The sequence below is a fragment of the Furipterus horrens genome, unplaced genomic scaffold, assembly GCF_987537825.1.
Source record: "Furipterus horrens unplaced genomic scaffold, mFurHor1.1.pri manual_scaffold_11, whole genome shotgun sequence".
NCBI lineage: Eukaryota > Metazoa > Chordata > Mammalia > Chiroptera > Furipteridae > Furipterus > Furipterus horrens.
In genome coordinates, this window is record NW_028327181.1 from 63,283,343 (window position 1) to 63,296,555 (window position 13,213).

The 13,213-nt window shown below is 39.8% G+C and overlaps 1 long non-coding RNA gene across 1 annotated transcript; it reads left to right on the forward strand.

Moving 5' to 3' along the window:
• The first annotated feature begins 474 nt into the window (after nucleotides 1-474).
• LOC149998004 (uncharacterized) lies at nucleotides 475-9,701 on the forward strand. Its single transcript, XR_016514043.1, has 4 exons — nucleotides 475-616; nucleotides 2,934-3,005; nucleotides 6,567-6,638; nucleotides 9,635-9,701. It is a non-coding gene; the product is annotated as an uncharacterized LOC149998004 (long non-coding RNA).
• Nucleotides 9,702-13,213: the final 3,512 nt, after the last annotated feature.

The following is a 13,213-nucleotide window of genomic DNA, read 5'->3' on the forward strand; positions in this document are numbered from 1 at the left end:
CAGACCCTTCCACAGGCCTGCAGAAGTTTCCAGCTCAGCCTCCCAAGTATAATAAACATATTAAGGTGACAGGTCGACCTTCGGACCCGGAGCTCACCGTAAAACCAGAGGCTACTGTGGAGGCTGAACGTCTGACATCCCCACCGCCGGCCACAGCTCCTCCGAAACACCCTGAGGAGACACTTCGACATCCAGAGACTGTTCAGCCCCAGAAGCCATTCTGGCCTGAGGTAACAGGCCTACATTTGAACCTGGACCTCATCATAAAGCCAGGAGCTATCGTGGAGGCTGAACATCCGACACCCTTGCAGCAGGCCACAGCTCCTCCGAAACACCCTGAGGAGACACTTCGACATCCAGAGACTGTTCAGCCTCAGCAGCCAACCTGGTCTGAGATAACAGATCCCTCTTGGGACAAGCAGTTTATCAGGGCCCATCAAGCAGTGTCATCTGAGGTCGGTCCTCCAATGCCTGAACAGAATACCATCGTCAATATATGTGAGCTCTGTTCCTGCCAAAATGAGACGCTGTCTTGTTCTGGCCTCGGCCCAACGCAGAAGCTCCACAGAGTGCCTGTGCCAGACCCCGACACGTACAACGACACCTTCACCACCTTGTAAGAATTGCCTTTCATCCTTTGTTCTCCGCAACATGCCTGACCTGCCGGCCTTCTCCTCCTGGTCTCCCTGAGCCGTCCTCATCTTCTCAAACCCACACTGACTACTTCCTGCTTTTATATTTTGTTTGTCATCTATTCCTTATCTTCATTCTCCTTCTTACCATTGTTTCCTCCTCCGCATTTTTCCTTAGTGATTTTTCTTTAGCCCCATCACTTCATTCCTTAACCCTCTACTCTCCGCCCACTTTTACGCCATCCTCTTTACAGCTTCGTGGCCCTCTCCGAATCTCATTGGTGGTGATACAACAAATTGGATAAGAGAAGAGATTCTAGAGCCAGAGTGCCCGAGTTTGAATGCAGTTATGCCATATATTAGTGTTTGGATTCAATTTCATCATCCGTAGAGTCAAGATTATGATAGTTATCATCTCTTAGGATTGTTGTGAGATTTAGATGAGTTCACATATGTCAGTGCCTATCATATATGCAGTTATACCCAGAACTCACATTTGCCACCTGGCTTTCTAAATATATCACCCATTCTGTGTCCAGCCAGGGCTAAGTACTATGGGAGCCACAGATGTATGACATTGTCTATAAAACATGACAATGACAGGTGGGAAGAAAGGGAATATGACTAAAAAGGGAGATGATATATAGTTAAGTACTAAAAAAGATACGGGCCAGAGGTGGTATAATTCAGCAGAATCTGTAGTCACTGGCCTATGGAAGTCGGAAGACTGCATGGCTAAGCTATAACTTTAACTGGGACTTAAAGGTGCCTGTGGTTTGTTACATAGAGGAAAAATAATGCGTACAGTCTTGGCAGCAGCATGGCTGCAGGAACGATCAGGACTTATTAGGCTAGTCTTGCTGTCAAGAATTGGTTTAGGAAGCGGTGAAAAATATGCTTATGAAAAACTTTGGCTCTAGGAGTTTGGAAATTGCACTGAGACTGGGAGAGCCCCTGAATGTTTTCAAGTGAGAGAGACAGGTGGTAAAAATAAGAGGGTTATTTTAAATTCCATATGTAGAGCGATCTCAAGAGGAAAGCCTGATTCAGGGAGACCAGTAGAATACTTGAGCAAAATCTAGCAGTAAAGCGAGAAGAGTGGTTGTGATAGGAGGAGAAAGAACATCCTGGGAACAGTGTAAAGAAAAACCGACAGGCTGTAGTAACTGGCTGGAGTTGGGGAATGGGATGTACAGGAAAGATAAAAATCAAATACGACCCTGTAAAGTTTCTGTCCTGGGTGATGAGGAGAACCACAGTGGTGTACGAGGTGGACAAAGAGCAGTTGGAGAGGAGAGCCAGACTGAAGGAGACAAGTTCAGACTGGGCAGTTTTTATTGGGGAGCCGAAAGCAACCAGAAGGATTCTGGTTGGGTGGAAGTGTCCACTGTGCAGAGGGACAGACAGGGACCCGTTTGACTTTTCTCACCTTCCTGGGAAACGCGCATATAAACTGGATAGGTAAGTTGTCGCTGAGGGACAAGGACAAAGCTAAAGGTGAAGATTCAAAGTCACCCACGGAGTTAGTGGTTGAGACTGAACCTTGGGAATTTCACAGCTTCTTTTAAACACTTGTAATTCATGGGTACAGCCTCCCTGTGTTGTTGGTGTTGGTGTTATAAAGTCACAGAAACACACAGGACAAATGTGAAAATCCCACGCAGCACTTCCCGCCACTCCTGTTACCACTTTGGCATGTGTCTGTTCTTGCAATCTCTCTCTTTCTTCTTTTCCTTTTCTTTTGCAGTTTCCCCCCTAAAGAGGTAATACTTTACTCCTTGCTCAGTGATTTGTGCTTTTCCTTGTCAAATATGTCTGTGAGATCTTTCCATATCAGTCCTTCTCATTTCTAATTGCCCTTATCTTTCTAACACCTGGAAAGATTCCCACAGAGGGCACTGACCCAAAGTTTTGCTGTGGCCTGGCTGACACAAGGTTTCTTTATGTTAATTTGCTGATAATGATAAATTTTTCTGTTGAATTATTATTTTTGCATTGGTTTGTACAAGGAGTCATTTTAGACACAGGTGGTTTGGGAGAAAATGCATTCAAAGTAATTAACTGGCATTACCTAGCCTAGATAATAAATTGAGGTTCTGAGGAGATGCCTCATGGTTTGTGCCAGGGGCCCCACATTATGTCTTTATTAATTTGTGCAGACTGGGAAAGCTGATAGCTGTGGAAATTAGAAAGCTGGTATTTTCTGCATTTGATTAATCCCCACAAGCTTGCCATGACTGTTTTAATTACTGTTTGTTCTTTTCCTGCCTATTTAAAGATATTAACTGTGTTTCTTTGCAGCAATTTAAAAGGCAACTCTATTTCTTACCTTGATAAGTATTCATGGAGGTTCTTCCATACAACTGAGAAACTGTGAGTATAGTCTCTCCAAAAATGAATACAAACGAACAAACCTGACTGCACTGTAAGATCCTTCTTAGTCCCCAATTTTGAGGTCAGTAGCTCTGAGAAAAGGTATTCACCTCCATATCATAAATCAACCTCTATTGATTCCAAGTCTGTGTTTATTTTAAAAATTAAATTGGCAGGCCCTCTTTAAAATGAATCAATTTAACCTTATTCTTCACTGTAACAAGTAATACATGTTTATATTCTCAGTATATAAAAATGAAATACAGGTATAGTGAAACCTTCGCTGCCGCCCTCGTCCCCCACCCTTAAGGTGAGGCTGTTCTGAGCTGTTTACTGTGTGCCCTTGCAGACCTTTCCCCGTGCCTTTGCCTACATACTGATAGCACGATAGGCATGTTGTATGATTTTCATTTTTTTTTTTTTTTACATAAATGGCAACAACTTGGTCCTTCCACCTCTTGCTATGTCTTAGATTTGTTTCCTTCCTGGTTAACCAATTCATTTAAACTCCTGCATAATATTCTACAGGATGGGTGTGTTACAGTTAAAAATACCCCTATTGATGGATGTTTAGATTACGTCTAGTTTTCCTGTTGCACGTATTGCTGCAATGAACATTCTTGTACATGCATCTTTGTGAACATGGACAGGCTTTCTGCAGAATAGATATTTAGAAATGAAATTGTTGGGGTGAAGACTATACTGATATAACATTTTAACTGCCCTCAAAGAAGTTGTGCCAACTTATGCTCCAGTCAGTAGTAGGCCACGACAGCATTCATTTCCAGCACTGATAGTCTCCATTTTTTGGCTTATGTAATGAGTGAATAAAAGGGGTCCCATCTGAATTTGAATTTTTCTGATTACTTGTAAATTTAACTGAAGAGTATCATGCGTAGTGAAATAAGCCAGGTGGTGAAAGAAGAATACCATATTATCTCACTTCATACAGGAACCTAATGAGAAAACAAACCAATGAGCAAAGTAGAACCAGAGACATGGAAACAAGGAACAGGCTGACAGTGACCAGAGGAGAGGGGAGAGGGGGAAAAGGGGGGAAAGAAGGGGAAGGGTCTAGTGAAGAAACTAGTGTAAATGACCCATGGACATGGACAACATGGAGGGGGTTGGCTGTGGGAGAGGGCTGGGGGTGGGCAGGGCAGGGGAGAGCAGTGGGGGGGGAAATGGGGACAATTGTAAGAGAACAACAATTTTAAGAAATCTTTAAATATTGAACATTTATATTTCTTCTCTGATTTTGCCCTGTCCTTTTTTGCCTATTTTTCTTTTATCTTTTTAAAATCAATTTGTATAAAAGTCAGTTTAGGTACACAAGTAGTTTGGGAAAAATATTTACATTCAAAGTAATTAACTGGCATTTTTTATGACAAGTTTGTGTGTCATATTATTAGTTCAACTCGAATAGATGTCATAAACGACCTCTGAGTTAATAATAAGAGACCTACTAGCCATAGTAATCTAAAAATAGGGTTTATGATCACCCTCTAAGATATCTTATTGGTAACAAAAAATGCTAGAACCAGGCAGGTGTTTTTTTTTTAACTTATGAATTTCTTTGAAATTATATATAGTTTATATTTTTCATGATAGAGTCTGAATTGGAAATTTTATTTCCCAAACTTGTAAGAAAAACGGAAGTCATTTAGCACAAGAAATAAATAAGATTGGTTTTCTTTAAGGAGTAGAGAGAACGGGGTAGTCTGAAAGATGGTGTAGGAGAAAAAACTTTGGATTGTGTAACTATATACCTATGGAATTTTGAGCCATGAGAAATATACATTACACATTTTTAAGGTAAAAATTAAACATTACTTTTTAAAAAAATAATATGTGTTTGGGATCTTGTAGACAATAGCATGAATCTGGGAAGTGTTGAAGATTTCTAAGTCAGCTTGAGATTTCTACCTTATGCGGGAGAGGTCTCTAACGTAGGGTCAATAGGCTCCCCAGAGCAGGATTTCTTCAACTTTTTGTTTTTTCCTTTAGTCTCTTTGGTGATTGGCAGAAGCCTCTGTTCTTGGGGACTATGTTTTTAAATGAAATAGAAAAACAATAAAAAATAAATTTAAAAAATATATAAGAAAATAAAGGAAAACTATTACTGAAAAAAAGTTTTCAAATATTTTTTAAAGCTATTGATATAGTAATAGATCTGCTTCTCTTAACATACTAAGAAACGAGCTATAGTGGTAGATCTAATAACTGGTTATAACTTCTAAGTAGTGATGTGAATGACATCTGCAACAAATATGTGATTTGAAAATACGCATACAGTTTTAAGTGATTTAGGGAGGTACAATTTTTTCCAATGTTTTACATTTATGAAAAGGTTTACTATAAACATTGTTGGACATGGCAGTTTTTTTGCTTTTTCTTTCTGGACCATTTCTATGGAAATATGAAAGCGTGAGGTGAGAAAGGGAGGTGAGAAAACAATGAATCAGAGCATCACCCCTGACCATTCCCGCTGCATACACATTCTGGCCATCACTGCTGTTCCTTATAATGTGGTGAATTTCAAGTTGAGGCCAGGGTCTTTGATGCCTTTTTAGGACTCCAAGACTTGTTTGTTGGAATTAAAGTCTTTGTGTTTTTATTTTCATGTTTGTTTGTTTTTAAAGGTAACTATATCTGTGTCATCTGAACTACCTTATAACTGAGAACAGTCCCTGATCTTAGTTGTTGAGTTTCTGGGCCGTAATATTTTGCCATATGCTATGAGTAAAGAATTAAGCTTTGGGGTAGAATGATGCTACAAGATGCGGTTATAAAAATATGTGGCCAACAGACATTGAGCAAAAGCAGAATATTTCAAACGCTGAACTTGATGGAAATGGCTTCACAAGGCAACACAGCACCTCCTCCAATCCCCAAGGCTCCTGAAGGGGGCACCACCTAATGTCATGTGCAAGGAGCGCGGAGTCTCCTGCAAGAGACACCCACGTTGACGTTTGGCAGAGCTGCTTCCGTACTGGCTCTCTACCACTCCCTCGCTCCGTTCTTGGAGGCACTGGCCCTGTGCCTTTCTGCTCCTCACATGTAGGAAATGAGTGAAACTCCCCTCACTCCCCACCCCTAACCCCAAGCATGTCCCTCGTCGTTACTGAGAGACTAGATAAAGCAAAGGCCTTCACATTCCTTGGGCAGACCAGGTGTCAGGCTTGTCTGTGGCTCATTCCTGTTCCCTTCCTCTTTCATTATGGAGAATTCTGGCCAGATCGCTCAGTTTTCTAATTTATTCAACTGTCATTTCTGCTGCGCATATACTGAGCATTGTTTTTATGAATGACAACACTCCATTTGTATAAGGCTGAGTTCATTCTTTTCAGTGGATGTGCTGGCTGCTTACAGCTCTCTGAGGATATTAATTGTGCTATCCTGAAGTCCTCTTGTGCTTCCTCCGTTAACTCCGTATCATTGGCTATAAACTCTTATGTTTGCTTTCGTTTTCTGTCCAGGCTTCTCCATATATATTTCTGTGTCGTAAATAATTGTAGTTATTTTGCCTTTTGATCCAGAAATAACCTTTTTATTTTTCAGAATCTTGAGTAACAATAAGTTAAAAGAAATTCATAAGGACTCATTTCAACGTCTTTTGTTCCTCAAGTCTTTGTAAGTTAATTGTTTTTATTTATAATTTTTTAGTTATATTATCTATAAGATACATAGGGGTTCAGATTAGATAATCTTTACAATTTCTCCCAGCAATAAAATGCTACAATTCTGTAAGTGTGGATAGGGCTTCCAGCCTATCTTGAGCATTTATTATCCTCAATGCATTTTCAATTTTTTAATCATATAAACAAGATATAGGTAGGAAATTGTCTCCAGTTATAGAGGAAAAGTGGTAATAATGTCTGAGTACTTATACACACCCATATGAACCTTGTTATATAAGTATTCATATATCATCTGCCTGTATTTACATTTAATTTAGGGCCCATGGATCAAATAGAGCCTATGGTATGTTTCCATACAGCCCATAAGTTAAGAATACTTTTTACACTTGTAAAGGGCTGTAAACAAAAAAAAGAAAAGAAAGAAGCGAAGAAGAATATGCGAGACAGACTGTCTGTGGCCTGCAAGGCCTAAAATATTTACTGTCTGCCTTTACAGAAAAGGTTTTAAAATGTTAATTTAGTAAAATGAGAAGCATTCAGGTTAACCTCAAATTGTCTCCTAAAGGACAAGAAAATATGGAACACTTACATTAATTTGAATGCTATTAACCCAGAAATTTTCAATAATTTAATCTAAATTAGATTAACATTTACATATCAAATGTTTAACTAAGTAGATGAACTATGTAAACAATATTGTTATGAACATGTTAAGTTACCAGGAGAGCAGATTTGGTGTTCAGGATTTTAATGTTTAAAATGATGGTTAAGTGGTATACTTAGAAATGTCTACACCAAATAAGCTTATGAGAAATGCCTCTAACTTCACTAATTACAAAATAAAGATCTCTCCAGCCTCCTGGCCAAGGAAGAAACACTTGCCTAGTGATTCCATGTACTTAGAGATAAAGGAGATGTCCTTTGCTATAAGAACTCAATTCTTATTGTTTGTCCATGGCATTCAGAGATGTGTGTGTCATTAATTTTTTGAAGCTAATTAATGATGCTTTTTAGCAAATAGATGCTTTTTGAAAATATAGAAGGCTTAAGGGAAGTGGGTAGAAAGAGCCTCATGAGGCACTAAAAATAGTCCTTTGAATTATGAAACTTTTCAAGCCTCAGGGCATAAGCACTTTTGAATTGGTCTTCTGGGGTATCTCGCCATCTGGGTTCCAAACCTTACAAACAGGAGGAAGACAAATGAGGTAACTAACTGCTCAATCGATTAGGTCATTCATCCTTTCTGCTGTGAAATACTTTGTAAGCTAATTATTCCATGCCGGCCTAAGTATTCCCATTCATTAAAAAAGGCCAACCAACAAACAAGCTAAAAAAGAATATGCCAAGCACTGTCGCTAGTATTGTAGGCGCAAATATGGGTAAGACATGGCTTCTGCCCTCTAGTAACTCATGATCTCACAGGGAAAATGAACATGCAAGCTCATACCACAATGCACTAGTACTAAACAGAAGACAGTGCTGCAGAGGCGCATAGAGGGAGCCATAAAATAATAAAACCACATTTCCTTTACAACACTTATTTTTCTCCCTCTACTCCCCAGCTATTTGTTTATTTTATAAATATTTGAGTTTACATATGTTCATGTGCCACTTTTAAACATGGTAGACAGTGCAGGTGAGCAAGACCTCATCCATCCTTTCAAGGAGTTTATGCTCAGAGGAAATAGGATGCAAGAATAACTGTATCAAAAAGAAGAAATGGAGATGGGCAATGAGAAATATGAATTGGTTTTGGAACACAGCAGAGGGAAAAGACACTTCAAGTTGGATCAGCAAAGATGTTACTAGAGCAATGCTGTTTGAAGACGACCTTGAAGGGCCCTTAGGGATCATCACACAGACATCTTGGATGGAATAATCTTGCAAAAGGAGCGTGGGGAAAGGCAAAATACAGTAAAAATACCTTGAGTGCCTGTGGAGTACAGCTAGGAAGAACAGAATATTAGAGCCAGATCTTCTAGGGCTTTGAAGGCCAAGCCAAGGATAACATGCCAGGCTACCATGTTATCACACCTGTGCTGTAGGGCAAACTTTCGCCTGCAACAGAATCACTTGAAGAGCCCGTTAAAACTCAAGCTCCACCCCCACAGTTACTGATTCAGTCGGTCCAGAGTAGGGCTGGGAATCTGCATCTTCAATAAGTTCCCAAGTGATGCTGGCCGGTACTGGAGAACCACTTCCAGAGTGTTAATGTGCAGGATGGATTAGAAAGGGAGAGACTAGAAATGGAAACACCAGTGAGAAGACAGTTATACTCATCTAGGTGAATAGTGAGGGACTAAGCTGGAATCAATGGAAATAAGAGGAACTCTAGACAAGAATGGGTGTTTTCAAATAAAAATCCAGTACCATTTTGGTTTTTTGTTTTCCCACCACTGTACAACTGAAGCAATTAAATTCATGGGTTATTAAAGCCATGTAAAATAAAAAACGAATTTCTGCTAAAACAATAGAAGTGTCGTTCTGAATTAGTTCAAAGTTCTGAATTTTAAAAAGTAGCAACTTTCTTTTTAGTTATGTGAAAAGAGATCTTTTATTTCTTCTGGTATTGAATTGGCCTAGAAAAACAGAACTAAGCCAGGAAGGTGTGTAAGTGTGAGGCTATTTCTTTTTCATACTAGAAATTTGTAATTAAATATAAAGATAAAAGCTTTCAGCTTATAATTTAAATTTGATGAGGCCACGAAATGTCATCTAATCAATTCTTCTCTCAGAAAAGATTATCTTCAAAATTTATCAAGATCTATAGTTGTATATTTTCTTTATAAAGATCATGAGGGTGAGATTGTTCAGGGAGGGGAGGGCAGGTTTACGAGCTCTGGAAGGTTCAAATCCCAATTCCTAAGGTTCAGAGTTTAGACTAAAGCTACGTATTCAATATTATCATTCCAACCTCTACCAATTATTTCTACTATTTAGGTATCTAATAGCTAATTCAGGCAATATCTCTCCTTTACTTTTTTCTAGAGATTTATCTGGCAATAATATAAACTTTATTGGGAAGAAATGTTTTGAAGAAATGCCTTTTCTGGAAGTTCTGTAAGTTATAACTATAACTTCATTATGTCTAGAATTTTTATAAAACTTAATTGTAAATCTCTTTGTTATTTCTTTTGAAGTGAGATTAAAATTGTATTAGTAGAAAGCTACTAAAGTTATGTAGCAAGTCGTTTTTGTCTCTAGCCCAGACTAGTGTGAGAATTATCTCACAGATTGGAATGACGCATTCTACAGCAGTGATTCTCAGCCAAGGCGGTTTTGCACCCAGGTGACACTTGGCAATATCCAAAGGCATTCTTAGTTGCCAGGATTGTAGATATGCTACTGGCATGTAGTGGGCAGAGGGCGGAGTTGTTCAACATCCTACAGCGCACAGGACAGCCCCTGTAACAAAGAATTATCTAGCCCAAAATGTTAAGTTATGTAACCCTGTGCTAGAGAAATAAAGACCACTTAATGCAAGTTTTTTTCAAGTACTTACTGTTTTGTATCTAATGCACTGCATGTGTACACATGAAAGCCTAGCTCATACGAGATATCTCCCACAGTGAGATTTATTTAATGTATAGAGGGAGCATTGAGGTTGTTTTATCATATATAAATTAGAATCACTGCCAAAAGAGCTGAATTTTTTTTGTTTGTTTGTTTTTTGTTTTTTGCTTGTGTCTTCTTTTGAAGGAACCTTGGTGGCAATTCAGTCGAAGAACTGAGGCCCGGGACATTTCAGGCCCAGCATGGAATGCGATTTCTACATACATTGTAAGTGAAATAGAAGATAAATACACGTGAAAAGCTATGGGTAAACACATTATCCAGTGATTGGTGAGCTGGGTGTAAGCCCAGTTTGAACTCTGAGAAGTATGGCTTAAGAGCCATTCATTTTTCTCAAATGAGGAAACTAAGGTACAAAGAGGCCAAGGACTTGTCGGACTCATAGGCAGGCTCCGCTTTCCCCAGCACTGACCTTCGGCGGGGGCGATAAAAGGCAGCAAGCAAATATCATTCAAAGTAGCATCGTCCTGGCTATCCCAGCGGTGCTGCTGCTCTGACTTGTGAATGGTCCTTGAAATTCCACTTCTAAATTGAACTTAGATTCCTGCTTACGTGCAAAGTTTCTAACTGTGTAAATGTACGGAACATAGGACTGAAAGAGTTTAAGCTTGGCTCAGAGTTCTCCTCAACCATGGGTCTCTTAAACGGTAAAGCAGGAAGTCTTCCTAAAAACCTGCCACAGGGCACATCTCTCCTCAATAACCCAGAATGTTATCTTTTTGAGAAAGTATGTAACTCTGAAGCGAATTGTCTGTGGCAATGGGAACCTTTGAGGTATGGGAAAATATGCTATTTATGTTAAGGTGTGCTGTGAAAAAACAGTCATAAAGAAAATACATCGCCGTAGCCTAATTCCAGTTTCTTTCCTGACCACTCGTCAGTAAGAAGTGTGGGTTTTATCCCCTCGCAGCTCAAAAATTCTGTGATTTCTCAGTGACACGAGCAAAGCATAATGCATATGTTCAGGGGCCTGAACAGGATTTTGGACTTATGGGGAAGATTGTCCCCTCCACCTGCCTTTGAAAAGACTGTCTTACCGTCTTATGGCTCAGAAATCCAATTTCCCACAGTTTCGGGTTAGATGCAGGTGTTCAGGGTGTGTCTGGAGCTGGACTGACAGTTCCCGCAGGTGTCCCATCTGTAGCAGCCTTCCTTTTCCCTGTTTAGTTTGCTGATCCCTAACTTGGGGAAAGAAGACTGAGGGTCAGTTTTCCTTTGGCGCGCGCATCAGAGCAGCAGGCTTCTGGGGTCCTCCCACCCAGAGGTCTCGGTAGTATGAGTACAATGTCGTAAACTCACCAGCTTTGCCAAGCATTGTGTAACACGGGGAGTTTCTCATAAGAACCTGAGTTTCACTATAGTTAGGAAGGCAGCACAGGAAGAAAAAAGGTTTCCTGGGTGCCATCCCCACTGTGTATCAGCACTGTACTAAGTGCCGGGGTACAAGGAAGAATTGGGCAGGGACTTTATCCCCAAGAAACTTTAAGATACTGGAAGGAGGAAGACAGATGTTGTTGGGAAGAATATAGGAGACCCATGCCAGCATCTCTGCAGCAGAGTAACGGGAGAGGAGGGAGACTAAGTGGGAAGTGGGGGGTGGGTTAGAAAAGATTCGTCATCCAGGAGGCACCAGCTTGCAGTTCTTCAGTTTCTGGGTTCATCTTAAACGACAGGAAAAGGTGTTAGAAATAAAAATACTCCTGTGATTTGCATAGAGCTGTACTGCTAGAACTAATTAATTCACAGTTATTTTCAAAAGCTTGTCACAATGCCATGAGTGTGTTCTGGAGGCTGGGCTCCTTTGTTTGGGGCCAAATCTTTGTTAGGGACAAGGCTAATTTGCTTCAGGAAACATCTGCCATGATAAGGTGTAAACTAAATTGCATCTTTTTCCAAAGGCAACTTGCCCAGGGAAGATGCCACCCCTCAAGGTGAGTCATTCGATCGTCTATACAATGTATTACTGGTGTTTTTATACGTTGAAACGATACTTTTCTCTGCATTAAACAAGTTTGTGACAAGTTTGAGGTAGACTTATCATAAACTGAATGAAACTTAAGCTTCAGAGCTCTTCACTTGCATTGGCGCCTTTCAAAGTTTTAGGAGGGGCACTAACAATTTTCATATTTCTAGTTTGGCATGTTTGTATTAGGATTTCCCAGAACAGATGATGCTCAAACTCCACAAAATCTTGATTCACCCCTGGGGTTCAGGTAATTATAATTCAGTAAGTTTCTTGAATGAAGTCTTTTTTATTTTTAAGTATATTTTATTGAGTATGTTGTTACCGTAGTCCCAATTTTTTCCCCTTTTGCTCCCCTCTGCCCGGTACCTCGCTTCCCCCAGTAATCCCACCCCCTTAGTTCATGTCCATGGATCTTGCATATAAGATCTTTGGTTTCACCCTTTCCTATATTATTCTAAACTTCGCCCTGTCTATTTTGTACCAACCAATTATACTTCTTAATCCCTGCACCATTTCCTCATTTCTACTTCTTCCCCCTCCCAGCTGATAACCCTCCAAATGATCCCCATACCTATTATTCTGTTCCTGTTCTGGTTTGCTTAGTTGAATTTTGTTTCTATTTTTTAGATTCAGTTGTTGATAGTTGTGTTTGTTGTCATTTTAATGTTCATAGTTTTGATCTTCTTTTTCTTAAATAAGTCCCTTTGACATTTCATATAACAATGGCTTGGTGATGATGAACTCCTTTAGCTTTATCTTGTCTGGGGAGCACTTTATCTGTCCTTCCATTCTAAATGATAGCTTCGCTGGATAGAGGAATCTAGGTTGTAGGTCCTTGCCTTTCATCACATTGAATACTTCTTGCCAGTCCCTTCCTGCCTGCAAAGTTTCTTTTGAGAATACAACAGATAGTCTTGTAGGCACCCCTCCCTTCGTAGATAACTACTTTTCTCTTGCTGCTTTTCAGTTTCTCTCTTTATCTTTCACCTTTGGCATTTTGATTATGATGTGTCTCGGTGTGGTCCTCT